This window comes from Camelus ferus, chromosome 3, assembly GCF_009834535.1.
Source record: "Camelus ferus isolate YT-003-E chromosome 3, BCGSAC_Cfer_1.0, whole genome shotgun sequence".
Lineage (NCBI taxonomy): Eukaryota > Metazoa > Chordata > Mammalia > Artiodactyla > Camelidae > Camelus > Camelus ferus.
In genome coordinates, this window is record NC_045698.1 from 34,374,625 (window position 1) to 34,389,768 (window position 15,144).

Genomic DNA, 15,144 nt, shown 5'->3' on the forward strand with positions numbered 1-15,144 from the left:
TATAACTACCTTAAAAACATAGGCCTTACTAACATGAGCTGATAACCAAAAAGAAAGAATAATAAAATGATAAACGCATACTCTACAGGTCACATTTGACCTTTACTCTTTCTACTTTAAATTGCCCTCCCCATCACTGCTGTAGAGAAATCTAAGAAACAATATGGAATTGCATACAATCCTCGACCCTAAGACAGCTCTCTATTAGAACCCTCCAGCCCTAAATTTCAGTAAGTTCCACTAGAGGGCAGTTTTCCAGGTTCCTGCAAGGTTAAATTTATTCTGCCAGAACTATTTCCAATTGGCTAGTTTTCCTTTTTTTCCTTTTTAAAACTACCATTAGTTGAGGGAAAGGGCCAGCAGCAGGGAAGGGGTCATAATTCCAAAGGAAGCGTTTTTAGCCCTAACAGTCATTAATACAAGTACCATGCTCCAAATTTGAAAAGTCTGGTTATTTTCCAAAAAACTCTTAAAGATCAAGTATATGACATCCATATTACATTCTTCTCTGAAGAAGAATGCCCTTTGTTTCTAAAGTCACTGCTTCATAAAACCAATCATGAATCACTTCATTATTGTCCCAGGCCAGCATAGTTAATTAATACAAAGGAAAGCTGCTGGTTGTCATTTTAAAATAATTTCTCAGTAGAGTTCATTCCAAATAGTCTAAGACTTACCCTTTGCTTTTTAGAAAGCTGTAAAGGTTAATTAATAAAACATACTCCTAGAACATTTTGAAAGTGATTTTTCACAAATTCAGAGAGTTAGGGTTCTGGTTGAGGGAGCCGATTCCCCCTGCCCCCAACTCTCTGGAACAACTCTGTTGCCCCTTTTTACAGACTTCAAGGAGTCTGAGCATGTGTAAGTCTTAAAAGATGCTAAGATTCTCCAACAGTGTTTTCATTTGAGAAGGGAAACCCTGTGTAGGTTCTACTTGTCAACAGAAAATCAAGGTATCTTTAACATCTCTTTGATTGAATCAGGGTTCATTCATTCATTCAACAACTATTTTTATTTATCAATTTTATTTTGGGTTATAACATCTTTTTTACACATTGTAACTACCTTAAAACACAGGCCTTACAAACATGAGCTAATAAGCAAAAAGTGCCAGAATGGCGTGAACGAATCAACAATGCATTAATCAAACAAAATTGAACTCATCTTCATCTTCAGTTTGTTGAGAAAGAGGTTAGGAATGTGATCAAACCAATTCTGAGAGTAAATGTTCACAGGTTAAAAAATATATATATTTTTTAATGTTTTGTCCTCCTAGAAGTAAAATGAAATTCTGCATAACATGACTTTGGTTAGACATTGAAAGTTTACTAAACCACAACCCAAAACTTCTTGTCTCCAAGCCACTTACTTTAGGGGAAAACCATTCATCTACACTTGGAGATGTTATAAAAATGGACTGGGACAGGGATTCTAGCATATTTGAAAGGAATTATAAAGTATTATATAATTATTCCTCCCAATTCTCAGGGCCTAGCTCAAACTTCATCTCATTGTTGAAATATTATACAAATTTCACTAAACTCCTACAAATAACTTTTACCTTTGGGGGCTCTAAAGCACTTACCACATGCTGCCTTACATCACAGTCCAGGTGTGCAGTTGTGCATTCATTTACCTCTTATGGAGTACCTAATATGTTATAAACACTTCGGTGCAGTCGTTGAGAGAGGGAGCCCTGGACCAGATTTTCAGAGCTAACTCCCATTTCTGTGTGACCCTAGCCTGTTTTCACATCTTTAAAAATAAATGATAACAGTCCTACCACATGGAATTATTGTGATGAGTAAGAATGCTACTTTATACTGTCACAGTCAAGAGGAGCCTAAGGAAATATAACAACTAATGGTAATGTGGTATCCTGGATGGATTCTAGAACAAAAAAAAGAAAAGAAATTAGGTAGAAACTAAGGAAATTCAAACGAAGTATGGACTTTTTGTTAATAATAATGTATAATGTAGATTCATTAATTATGACAAATATATAATAATAATGTAAAATTAATAATAGTAGAAATAGAGTGCAGGATACATGGAACTTCCTATACTATCTTCACAACTTCTCTGTTAATCCAAATCTATCCTAAAATCAACAGTTTATTTAAAAGGTAAAAACTAGAAATAGAAAAAATTTAAATGTTACTATAGGTAAAGCATTGGGAATAATATATAGACTTACTATTGTTAAAATGCTATACTATCCAAAGTAATCTACAGAGTCAATGCAATCCCTATTAAAACCCAATGGCATTTTTCACAGAAAGAGAAAAAAAATTCTACAATTCATACAGAAACACAAAAGACCACAAAGAGCCAAATCAATTTTGAGAAAGAACAACAAAGCTAGAAGTACCACATTTCCTTAATTCAAAATATATTGTAAAACATAGTAATGGTACTGGCATAAAGACAAACGTATACATCAACGGAACAGAATAGAGTCCAGAAATAAATCCACATATATATGGTCAATTGATATTCAGCAAGGAGGTCAAAAACATACAATGGCAAAAGAACAGTCTCTTCAACAAATGGTGTTGGGAAAACTCAATATCCATATGCAAAACAATGAAATTGGATGCTTATCTTACACCATAAGCAAAAAAATCAACTCAAAATACATCAAAGACTTAAACACAAGACCTGAAACTATAAAAATCCCAGAAGAAAAATAGGGAAAAAGCTTCATGACATTGGTCTTGACAATGATTTGACACCAAATCATTGCTGTGCTGACAAAAGCACAGACAACAAAAATAAATAAACAAGTGGGACTACTATCAAACTAAAAAGTTCTACACAGTAAAGGAAACAGAGTGAAAAGGTAACTTATGGGTTAGGAAAAAATATTTGCAAACTATCCATCTGACAAGGAGTTAGTATCAAACATATATAAGAAACTTCTACAACTCAAAAATAACTAATAGTGCAATTATAAATAGACTAAAAGCTTGCAGAGATATTTATCCAAAGTAGACATATAGATAGTAGACATGCAGATGCTTAATGTCACTAATTATCTGGGAATTGTAAATCAAAACCATAATAAGATATCACTCCACACCTGTCAGGAAGGCTAATAAATAAATACATAAATAAATCAAAACAAGTGTTAGAGGGTGTGGAGAAACTGAAGCCCCTGGCACTATTGGTGATAATGTAAAATAGTGCAGCTACTATGGAAAACAGTATAGAAATTCCTCAAAAAATTAAAAATAGAACTACCATAGGATCCAACAGTCTCATTACTGGGTATTTACCCAAAAGAACTGAAATCAGGATCTCAAAGAGATATTAGCACTCTTCTGCTCACTGCAGCACTATTCACAATAGCCAAGATGTGGAAATAATCTAAATGTCCATGGGATAGATGAATGGATAAGGAAACTGTGGTATATACATACAATGGAATACTATTTGGCCTTAATAAAAGGAAATTCTGCAATATGCAACAATATGAACCAACTTTGAGGACATTATGTGAAGTGTAATAAACCAATCACAGAAGACAAACACTACATGATTCCACTTTTATGAGGTATCTAAATTAGTCAAATTCATAGAACCAAAGAGCAGGATTGTCAGAAGTGCAGGGAGGGGAAAATAGGGAATTAACTAATCAATGGGCATAAAGTTTCAGTCAAGCAAGATAAGTAAGATCTAGAGATCTGCTGTACAACACTGTACCCATAGTCAACAGTTATATACTAACACACTTTAAAATTAGTTAAAAGGGTAAATCTCATGTTAAGTGTTCTTTCCAGAAAAAAAAAATTTTTTTAACTTGTAAAACAAAACAAAACAATATCTGGCCAATAATAGGTCCTCAATAAAAGACAAATAGCAAGTGTTTGTACAAGTAGCAATAAGAGCAGTAAGAAGCCAGCAAAATCTTTTCATTAAAATAGTCAATTTCTTTTGCTTTTTGCTTTTTGGTTGTTTTTTGTTTGTTTATTTGTTATCTTTTTTTTTTTTTTTTTACTGCTTTGGAGGTTTTCTTTTTTATATAATATTTAGCAAAAGGCTGTAACTTTAAACAAAACTATTATCTAATTTTTAGCACTATATAGGAAAGGTTTTAGTGTGCTGAAGACTGTATACTTTGTGCCTTTTGGTCATAATCGTATGTTGTGTGATTAGCTAAAGAGACATGTATGAAATGTTAACAGCACCTGCTTGAGAAGCTATGAACTTACTCTATAGGCTTTCCATCTGAATTGTTGGAGTTTTTTGTTTTTATTGAATGATTCAGTTTACACGGAAAGTCCGGAACAGGCAAATGGAGACAGAAAGTAGATTAGTGGTTGTCAAGGGCTAGAGAGCCAGAGGAAAAGGAAGTGACTACTAAAAGCCACGGGGCTTCCTTTTAAGATGATGGAAATGTTCTGGAATTAGATAGGGGTGATGGTTACACACTATTGTGAATACACTAAAACCCACTGAACTATGCACTTTAAATGGTGAATTTCATGTTATATGAATTTTATCTCAATTTAAAAATTGCAACAACAACAAAAAAAAACCACATAAAGCACTTAGAACAGGGCCCGGCCTTAAGTAAGTACTCAGTGAATGTTAGGTATAATTGATACTAATACCCCCTGCACAGTTATCATTTTCTTCATTGCAATAAAGTGATTCCATTTTTTAATGTTTGACAACTGACAGCTTTTCAGCCTGGCCCTGTCTCTTCCCCACCTACCCACATCTGGGAAGCTGATAAGAAAGCCTGGGTGTTCCCTTCTTTGGTGCCAGTGAGGGATTCAAACTAAGTGAGGCCCTGGCCCCCTTAACCACAACAAAAACCCAGGCCAAGCTCCTTCCCTTGCTCTCTCAAGGCATTTCAAACCTACTCTCCCCAGAGACCTCAGTTATGCAAGCAATAAACATTTCATATCCTCTTGATGTCTGACATCATCAGTCTCAACAATCAAGCCAAATTTGGGGGTGGGGGGGTGTCCATCCTTTCTCTGCAGGGTTTATACAACAATCATCATCATCCTTATCCATCAGCCACACTGGGGCCTGCACTCCCACATGACAGCACTAGGTGCCACTGAAGAAGAGAACCCTCTTTACACCGGGCACAAGCTCTCCAGTTGGCCACAGTCCCCACCACTCCCAATTACCTACTCCCAGAGTCCAGCACTCATTTATTCTACCTGCCCTGCCCCTGTAGGGGGTAGGTTTGCAGTCCCGAGTCTAAGAGAAGGTTGCCTAGAGGCAGGTCTGCAGCTGGGATATGGATTTCATTCCCATTCGGAGAAAGGGATCCCCCTCCCCTCACCGTGGCACTGAGATGACTGGGCCCAGCCCAGCACCTGCCCTCCATGGACAGTGTACCTTAATAGAGAATGCCTTGATCATCCCTGGTCCGGAGGGATCCATAGTTTGCAGTGCTGCCCACTCCTGTCTGTCAGCACCGTTTCCCCGGGCAAGGCCTCAAGCAAGGCGGTCACTCGGTTTCACTTCAGTGTTTGAGGGCTTCACTTGGTCGCGTGCAGGCCGCTTTAGAGGGCTGGGGTCTACACCAGGACCTTTGGGTCTCTCGAGGGGACTCAAGGTATCTTCAGACCCAGGACTCTCACCGTCTGAGAAGAGGGCTGATGGAGAGGTGACAGAGCTGGCCCACTGCACTTTCTTAAAAGAGATTTCCAGAAGCGGCATTCAGCTCCCTCCTCGAGCCTCAGAAGGCTGCTTCAAGCACTCTGACGAAGGTCTGGGACCTGACGCTCCTCTGGGAGCAAAGGTTCACCGCGGTAGGGGCAGAATTCGAACAGTGCTCCGATACTTCTGCCACAATCTGGACAGAAGGTGATTATGCTTTATGGGGCCACAGCCCGAGCCTCAGATTCACCGGGCTGGAAACTCCACCTCAGCGTCCTTCCCGACTTGCGCCGCAGAAACGGCCGCTGGGAGCAGGCGTCGCTGCGCGCGCACCCTCTGCCCAGAGGCGGGACTGCAGCTGCGCAAGCCGGAACTCTTGTTTCAATTCCTGAATATTTCTGGATGTATTTCATAGTAACAGTTACAGATCTAGTCATGTTTTATGGCCTTTAATGTCTCACATTGTTCACAAGATCAAATCTAAATGTCTTAATCTGCCATTAACCTGTACAATTTAATCTTTCCGGACTCACCAGCTACAGTACCCGCCTCAGAAGCCTGTGCTTTTCAAAAATTGGCACTATTTCTTCTGCTTCTGCCTAGACTACCCTTCTATTCATTCTTCTCGTAATAAAATAATTCTCTTTTGAGGTCTCTTCCATATGTTATGACCACTTCTTTGACTTCTTTGGAAAATTTAATTACTTATGGAGGAATAAATAGTGCCAATTTATGAAAAGCACAGGCTTTATAGCATTTTACCTATAAAGATTATAAAAACTATTATCTTCTGGGGATCACTAAGTATGCTTTATTCATCTTTATTTTTTGAGTTGAATTTGTCATTTCAAATTATCCTGTCTTGGAAACATAATGACTGTGAACAGCTAAACTAACAGATTCACACAAAATATTTTCTTATCTTGAATTCCTTTGGAAATTATGTATACTATGTGTACCACATGGCCATTAACTTGATTTTAGGTTACTTTGCGATTAGTCCATTGCTGTTCAAGTCTTCACTCTCTGCCTTAATTAGACAATCTTTTAAGAAATGAGATCAGATCTACCTTTTTTGTTGTTGTTGTTCCCTCATAGGTCAAGAGCATAAGTAGCTGTGTATAATAAAGTGAATAGCCACAAGTTTATAAACCTGAGCAAGCTTCATTCTGTATTCAAATAGTTGAAATTTTAATGTTTATTCTCTTCAATTTTATCTCTGAGGAATGCTGAACCTGAATACTCAAGAGTTCTCTCATCTAAGAGTCTGCTTGAATTTATATTTTATCCTTAGGTACCTAAACAACCATTAAAAAATGCTGCTTCACTTTATAGAAGGCTAGTATTCTCCTCAAAGATAGCCAAAGTTGACAATACGCATTTTTTCTTTGCAAAATTAATATATTTTTACAAGACTTCAAATACCCAAAAGTAGAAAGGTAAATCCCTCTTTAATCCCCCAATATTGCAATTTATTTCATAATGTGTAAGACATCTCATTTCTAAATACACTAAATGTTTCATATATTAAATACATATTTCTCTAATTTTTATACCCATAAATCATTTCGTATCAACCATTCTACTTAATAAGTAACAGAAATCTTCCTATGTCTACATTTCATCTCTTTTGTTTTTATTTTGACCAAGGCATATAAACCTATTTGGAAAAGAGCAGTTTTAATAAGAAACAGAATATAGAATGCAGTAATAAAAACAAGTGTCCAAATGTCACATCTGTCTACAGACAGGCTTTTTTCCTCAATGAAGCAAGAGGTTCAAGTTCTGTGGTATCAGGGATAATCCTCAAAAAGCACAGAACTTAGTTCTTGAATTTAAACTTTACCCTGATCTGCTTCATTTCCACATCTTTGATACTATCAGTTCAATGTATATTGTTAGCCTAACTCAGACCCTTATACCAAAATCTTAACAAGTAGGTATCTTGACAAGAAAGTTTTCCTAAACTTCTAAAATAATGATGAAGCCAGCATGTTAGATTGGTGGCAGACTTTACTAAAGCTATGAAATCTGCTCTTCACCACCAGTTGAATTTGGGTACATCTATTTGTGCAGTGTGCTAGACAAAACCGTGATTCTAAAAGCCAGAATCAGACTATGCCCAGCATTCTCTTAAAAATCAAGCCAGCACAGAAGGCAGGATCATGCAACATTGGTGCAATCATTCAAGAACTTCTATATATTCATTGACTGTACTTCTAAACCCAAAGCATAAGAAAATACATGTGATTCCATGGAATTCTGTCCCAGATGATACAAAATCATACCAAGGCAAAAATATGATCCAAAGACTGAGGTGGTATTCTCATCCTCACAGAGGAGATTTCCAGAAATCCAATGAGGAGAACTAATTGCAAATGCCCCTTCCTAGGAAACTTGTTCAGAAATGCATGGGCAGCCTTAAAAAAATAGAACACTTGTTCAAAAAAGCTGCCTTCTGGTGGACATCACCTCAAAAGGACCGAGACATGGCATCAAGCAGTCAACCAAAGTAAACCTCTGCACTGTAAGGATTTCTCCTAAGGAAGAATGACAGTAACTTGGACTCCCATCTGCTCCCTCCCGCAGTTTCCACAGCATCACCCATGCGCCATAATTAACATCAGTGGAAACGCAAGAGTGCCAAAAACAAAGATCCAAGGTATAGTCACTCCATCAGCATCTAAGCTCTGCTCATTGAATCTCTGCCCCAGACATATGCACTAAACCACAGCAGCTGCACCCACCGTAAGCCAAAGGGACTTGATTAGAAGCAGGGTCAACAAAAGAAAACTGGGAAGAATGTGTAGAAGCTCAACAGCTAGCCACGCGGCATATTCTCTGGCTCTGGGAAACCACAGCAGTCAACAAATCAGTGCTGCATAGTTCAAACCTGGAGGAGCTTTTTGTTAACTGAGATTTCATGCAGCCCCAGAGGTGAAGAGGGAAAGTTACCAATGGTGACAGACAGACAGCCTGTCTACATGCGTACTTAGACGCCATTGAACTATGCGTCATTAATCGGGCAGCTTTTGAGCCCCGCTCTCACACATGAATCGTAATGCCATCAGCGGCAGCGTCTCCTAATACCAAGTACAAAAATAAATACTTAACATGAAGTATAGACACAGGTCAAGACAGGCCTCTCTTGAGTCTTGAATCCTCATCACAGACGGAAGATGATGGATGGTGATGGTGCTTTGGTTAATGGACGTATCACTGCGTTTCCCATCATTTTTCCAGTACATGGTTCTGAGCCCCCTGATGATATTCAGCCTTTACAATGTAATTCTTCCTGAAATCCCCATTCCACTTTCTCGTTGCCTCAGCTAACCAGCGGTTTCACTGAGCTGGCTGTGCTCTCCTTTCCTTTCTGTCCGTGTAGCATGTGAGCTTTCATTGTTCAGCTCCCTGAGCATTTGTCCTTTCCCCGCACCCTCCCCCACCATTTGACCCAGACTGTTCTAGCCTGTCCAGGTGAAAACAACACTGTGACACTCAGAACAAACTTCTCCTGTCAGATGCACACAGGGGCCCTCTGTTGCACAGTCTGCACTTGTCCCTCATGCAGTAGAGATTCAACGCACAGATACGAGATCCAGAGTGCAGATCAGAGGGGAGACTAACTTCTGCCCTTCATTTGGGCCAAAGAATCCTTATCTCCTTATTTCCAGCTTCCTCTCAAGTTGCAGCTAGACCTGGGGAGATGTAAATATGTAAGTAAAACCCAAGACCATATTCACAGGTTATCCTTTTCAAAATGCCAGCACTTCTCAGTTGCCTTATCACAGGCTGAGTCAACTCCTTATTCATAAAGGGCCAATAGCAAGAAAAGGCAGCTCAGTGTGCTGGGAGGACCGCAGAAGTTACCGCCATATACTGATCTTTTTGTTCTGACACATTGGTGTGTGGGACTGGGCTGTGGGCAAAGTTTCTATGTCTCTCTTTCTTGCAGCCCCAGGCTGTCCTTAATCCATAGCTCTGCTGAAGAAATCCTTTCTAGGGCAGACATAACATAGGAAATTTCAACAATTGTTGTTAGTGTTTAATATTTATTGAACACCCACGATTGGACTACTGATGTATGGCTTGTATCTTATTAAAAGTTTCTAGGGGGGACAAAAACACTTTGGCTGAAAGCTAAAAGCTGTCTAGCTATTGTGAGGCCAACAAGAACACACATTCCTCAAATATCTCTAATTGCTTCACATAACACAATACAATTTTCTACTTCTTTCATTAACATTTTAATGAATATAATATAGTCTATGAGCAAGCTTTATGGTACTTCTTTAAACATTCAATTAAGGCCACTAGTAGCCTGAGCTGAGAAAAAAGACATCATATTAAAACAGTTTTAAAGACTTCTTTTTTCAGAAAAAAAAAATGTGTAACTATAATTAGAAATAAGACTTATTTTCAACCTGCATGGTGTTAGTCCTTGGCTTGGTTATCTGCCTTTCTTTTCCTCAGAACCCCAGGTTGGAGCCTCTGATGAGCTCCATCAATAGAGGACAAGTCCATCCCCTTTCCTGAGACAGTCCTACCAGAAAAATGAGGAACAGAGTAGCCATAACCCTACCATTCTTAAAGAGCTTGGCAGCAGGTCAGTTTCCCCTGACGCACGAGCCTTCCATCTTGTGTCTTCTTCACTGGCAGTGAGATCTGGAACCCTGCTTGAAACTCAGTCTGCAGGCTGAGAACCCTGAATCCCGTCTACTTCCTATGAGCCTTCCTTCCTAGAGCTAGACTCTGTGTGTTGGCAAGAATCCTGAAAAGTGGGAATTATTTGCAGCATCCCTACGTCTTTGTTGGTGAGATTCTACACGCCCAAAAGGACTAGTATTGGTGATCTTCTGAGTCATTGTTTTTATACATAGAAAAAAATCTGGATGAATATACACCAAAGCATTAATAATCATTATCTCTGGGTGGTAAGAAAACACATGATTTCAACTTTCTCCTTTACTATATTTTCCAAATGTTCTTTTTAACTTTTGTACTCAGGGAAAAAAAAAAGTTCTGTTTTCCTAAGTTACCAAGACATACCACTATCCCTTCACCTGTGTTTCTGCTTCAGTAAATTCTATATTCTCTTTTCCAAATCCAGCCCTGATAAAAGAGAGCTTTCTCTCCACAAAGAAGGCCAAAAATCTAAAGAACAAATTCTAAGAGAAAACATTTTAAAAATAGGTTTTAAGATCTTCTGTATCATAAAAAAGCAAGGTTTTGAAACCATATCCTTTATAACATAGAAAAAGAAAAGTAAATGATTTAATTAATGATATAAAAAAATCAAGATTTTGATGGCGCTATGAAAATTATAAAGTAAAAAACTGAAGTTAAAAATTAGAAAATAAAAAATTACATTAGTTTAACGTATTGTTAAAACTACACTGGAAAATGTGAATCCAAGCCACAAAAAGGGGAAGGCAGGACACAAGGAATTAAGCCCTGGACATAAAATCAAATGACCTCCAACTTTAGAAGTGCCCCTCACTCTCCCCCTCCCCCACCCCCCACCAGTGCTTTAGTAGCAAGACTTGAATCTTTCTGTGTTGATGGGGCGTTGACTTCTTGTAATCTCACAGTTTTTCACTCTACCTGAGAAATGTGTTTTCTTCCTCAATGAATTGTTTATATTGTGTTGCAGTCTCTATAAGCTACTTTCCTCAAATGCATCCACCAAAACTAAAGTTCACTGTTGTGCATTTGAATTTTTTTCCTCTGAAATGTACAGGCTGCTGTCATTTGCTTCCTCATTACAAAATCTCTTTATATGACTTTAGTTTCAAAAAGAATCTATTACTTTTGGGAAAAAAAAAAACTTAAGATACCACACCTATTAATATGGCTATAAAAAAAAAAAAGCAGTTACTAGCAAGGGCTGGCAAGAATGTGGAGAAATTAGAACACTCGTACTTTGTTGGTGGAATTAAATATAATATGAACAGTTTCCAAAATACTGTTGGAAAACAATTTGGTAGCAAATCAAAAAGTTTAAATGGAGTTATCTATGATCCAGTAATTCCACTTCTAGGTTTACATGTATAGTATTCCTAGATATACAAGACAGATGAAAATATAGGTTGTAAAAAACTTGTATGAGTATATTCATAGCAGTATTATCCAGAACAGCTAAAGAGTGAGCACAACCCAAATATTAGTGAGGATATATAAATATTGACATAAATGTCAATTCCCCATCAATTATTCATTTAATGGTTTTGCTACCAATTGTTACTCAATTGTACTCAATTAATTCTGTTCACACAATAAACATTGTATAATGTATGAATGAACACCCGAAGTAGCTGAAGATGGATTTCTCATCTTCTACTCTCTCCATCCCCACTTCAGGAGCTGGATCCTGGATAGCAATGCCTTCTGGGACTGGGATAGATTTACACAACATAAAGATTCCCACACAGTTGTGTATCTTAAGAGAGTGCTTGGGCCCCTTTCATCCTATCCTCATGTAAGTTTTATATATTGAGTTGCTGCTACCCTTTAAAGCTAGCGCTTAGAAAGTGCAAAGGGGCACATGTATTTTCTTGGTATTGATTTATGAAATAACCACCCATTTGTGTTCATTTGTTTAGTTAGTTCATTCAAAGTGCTTTGTATTCTTGGTTGTAATTGGTCATATCTAGGTAGATCTGCCTATTTTCAGGGTCAGAAAGAAAGACTGTCTTGTGTTACCCACAACAGATTTGTTCACAAAGATGACCTTAGCAATTCAGGGCATTCAAAATTTCTTGAATCCCACAAGTCCCAAACAGAAACCTGCCCCTCCACCAGTGTTGTTTATCTCAGGAAATGACATCACCATCCACATCCTTATTCATACCAGAAACCCGAGAGTCATCCCTGTGTCCTTCTCCTCCCTCATCTCCCTCATTCCATCAATCAACAGAACGTATCAATTCTACCTCTTAACCATGTCTTAAATCTATCCTCCTCTTCAACCCTGATAGAGTTCTGCTGCAGGGATGGCATCCCAAAAGGTAGCCTTTCACCAGTGCTAGTGCCTTCAAAGTCTGTCTCCACAGTTCAGACACAGAGAACATTTCCAGGTCAAATATTCCCATGGATTTCCTCTGGGCAACCAGTGAACCCAGGATTTTTATAAGCACACATGTAACCTGCACCATCAACTTCTTCCATCTCCTCAATTTCCACTTTTCATCTCTAAGTATGTGCTTTGGTCATTACTAAACATCTTTTGGTTCCTCAAACGATTTTTCTCTTGCCTCCTGGGCTTCAAAAATACTCTTCCACCATCTCCTCCATGCACTACCTTCTGCTGGATAACCCCTCCTCAAACACAAGGAAGGTCTCAGCTAAATGTCACTTCATTAGGAAGACCTTCCCTGGCCATCCTCATCACAATTTATTATTTGCACTTATTTAATATCTGCCGTCCCTGTTATCTCAAAAGTGCTAAGCAGGCTGCAACTAGATTCGCCTTGTTTTCTTCTCTATCTGTACCACAGAGTCTGGAAACTATCACAGACGTTTAATAAATATTTGTTGAAATTATGTGGAAAATTAAGCCACAGAAAGACTGTAAGCTATTTGCTTTAGCAAATTTTGTGTGCCTCAACTGCAGATTTTATGCATACAGTAGAAAAACATCATTTGTAAAAGTATGTTAAGTTGTTTAGAATATAGTATTCCTTATAGAGCTGTTTCTTTTGCTCATTACTTTTTGGAATGCTAAAGTACAATCCCTTCCTAAATGCTGGGCTATAAAGTTTTCCTGGCTCAGCTTTCTTTGGTTTTGTGGAGAGATCTAGGAAATGGTGATAATATCATCTATCTGGAAAGTAGTTAAGAAAATAGAGATGATATATTTCCTCTTCCTGGCATGAAATAGGTACTCAATACATGGTAGCTATTATTAAAAGACAAAATAATAGATAGATGCATATCGGGGTGTGTGTATGTGTGTGTATTTTGAACCCTCTCAAGACAGTTGTTCTAATGGTTAACACTGGTTAATTATGTAAGACACATTAATATATGGAATTATTCTAGGGAGGACACACTAACTATGGTTTGAATGATTCTTGAAAAACAGATAGGCTGATTGGGGTGCACAGGCAGAATAATCAGACCATCTAGCAGTTGGATCTTTCAAAATCAGGGGTCTTGATCTGGGGTCCATGGAACCCTGCAAGGATTCATGCATAGATTTCAAAATACTTACAACCTTCCTAAAAATGAATGCAAAATTTTGTGCAGGTGTATATGTGTTGGTTTATGTGCACTATGCCAAGGAAATGGTTCATATCTTTCAATAGTTTCTCAGATAGACAGTGAATAAGAAAAAGTTAGGAATCACTGCCTAAAAGTTTCTTCAGGAAATCTGGTGCTCTGGCAAAATGAAAATGTTGACATTGTGATGGTTGTGTCATCTGGCTGGCCAAAGCAATGTTTTCTATTAAAGCAAAGATTAGACGTCTTGAGGCCAAAATGATCTCAACTAAATAGTTCTTCCACACTATGTTTCCATCTGCCCAGCATGTGAGCCATTAACACATGGTTCATGTTGATGATTTTCATATCCTTGTTTGCAAGGAAATCACACTGAGACTAGTTTAGAAGAATCATTTAACTAATGTATTGGAAAATCAAATAAATGAGCCTCCTATATACACAAAAAATTTATATTGTTAAAGAATGACTATTTATGGGAGATTAAGCATACATTGACCAAAACTGCCTTTAAGTCATTCATCTACTAGTCTTCAAAATATACATACTCCTATTCCAGTCCAAAAAAATACCAAGGTTCACCATGTGTTGAAATAATTTATTTCAACACTTAATGCATCATCTGTTCTTTATTTCCACATGTTGTGTCATCACCATTTGACCTCAACCCATTGTTAAATATTTAATAGTACTGTTGGATAAACAATATAAAGTATAGTTTACTTTTGAATGTAGCATTTACATGAAAAAAATAAGCCAATATATGCTGCAAAAGGTACAATTTTGGGTTATAGTACTAATCCTTCTGGTGGACGGAAAATGAGATATAAGAGGAAAAGAAACCACAGGGAGGATGAATGAATCAGGGAGAGCAATGACAAATGAAAAGATGACATAACTCTTCAATAAAGAATACAGACAAAAAGTAACTGCCACATAATGTTGGCACAACAGGAACTGCATGTTTCCACCTCTCAAAACTTAAGCATGATGATGGATTATTTTGAGTAGGAATATATTCACATGAAAATTCTGAAAGAATATTCAACAAAACACTAACCAATAAAGGGTCATTTGTAACACTCACTGGGAATCTTATGGTGACAGAAATTATTCATTTAAAGGAGTGACTATGGTCTAAGAGAAACACCAAAAGAATGCATGCAAGAGATCTTGATGAGTTAGCACATCACTCCTGGAAAATGTGCTCAATATATTTTTTTTGACTGACCATAGATAGTCAGCCTTAGAAAATCTGAAGACATGTATAAACCTGAACCAGGAAATCTTTATAACCTA

At 37.7% G+C, this 15,144-nt stretch overlaps 1 pseudogene; it reads right to left on the bottom strand.

The window, feature by feature from the left end:
• Positions 1–5,362: 5,362 nt before the first annotated feature.
• Positions 5,363–6,062, bottom strand: LOC116659912 (annotated as a pseudogene).
• Between the last annotated feature and the right edge of the window lie 9,082 nt (positions 6,063–15,144).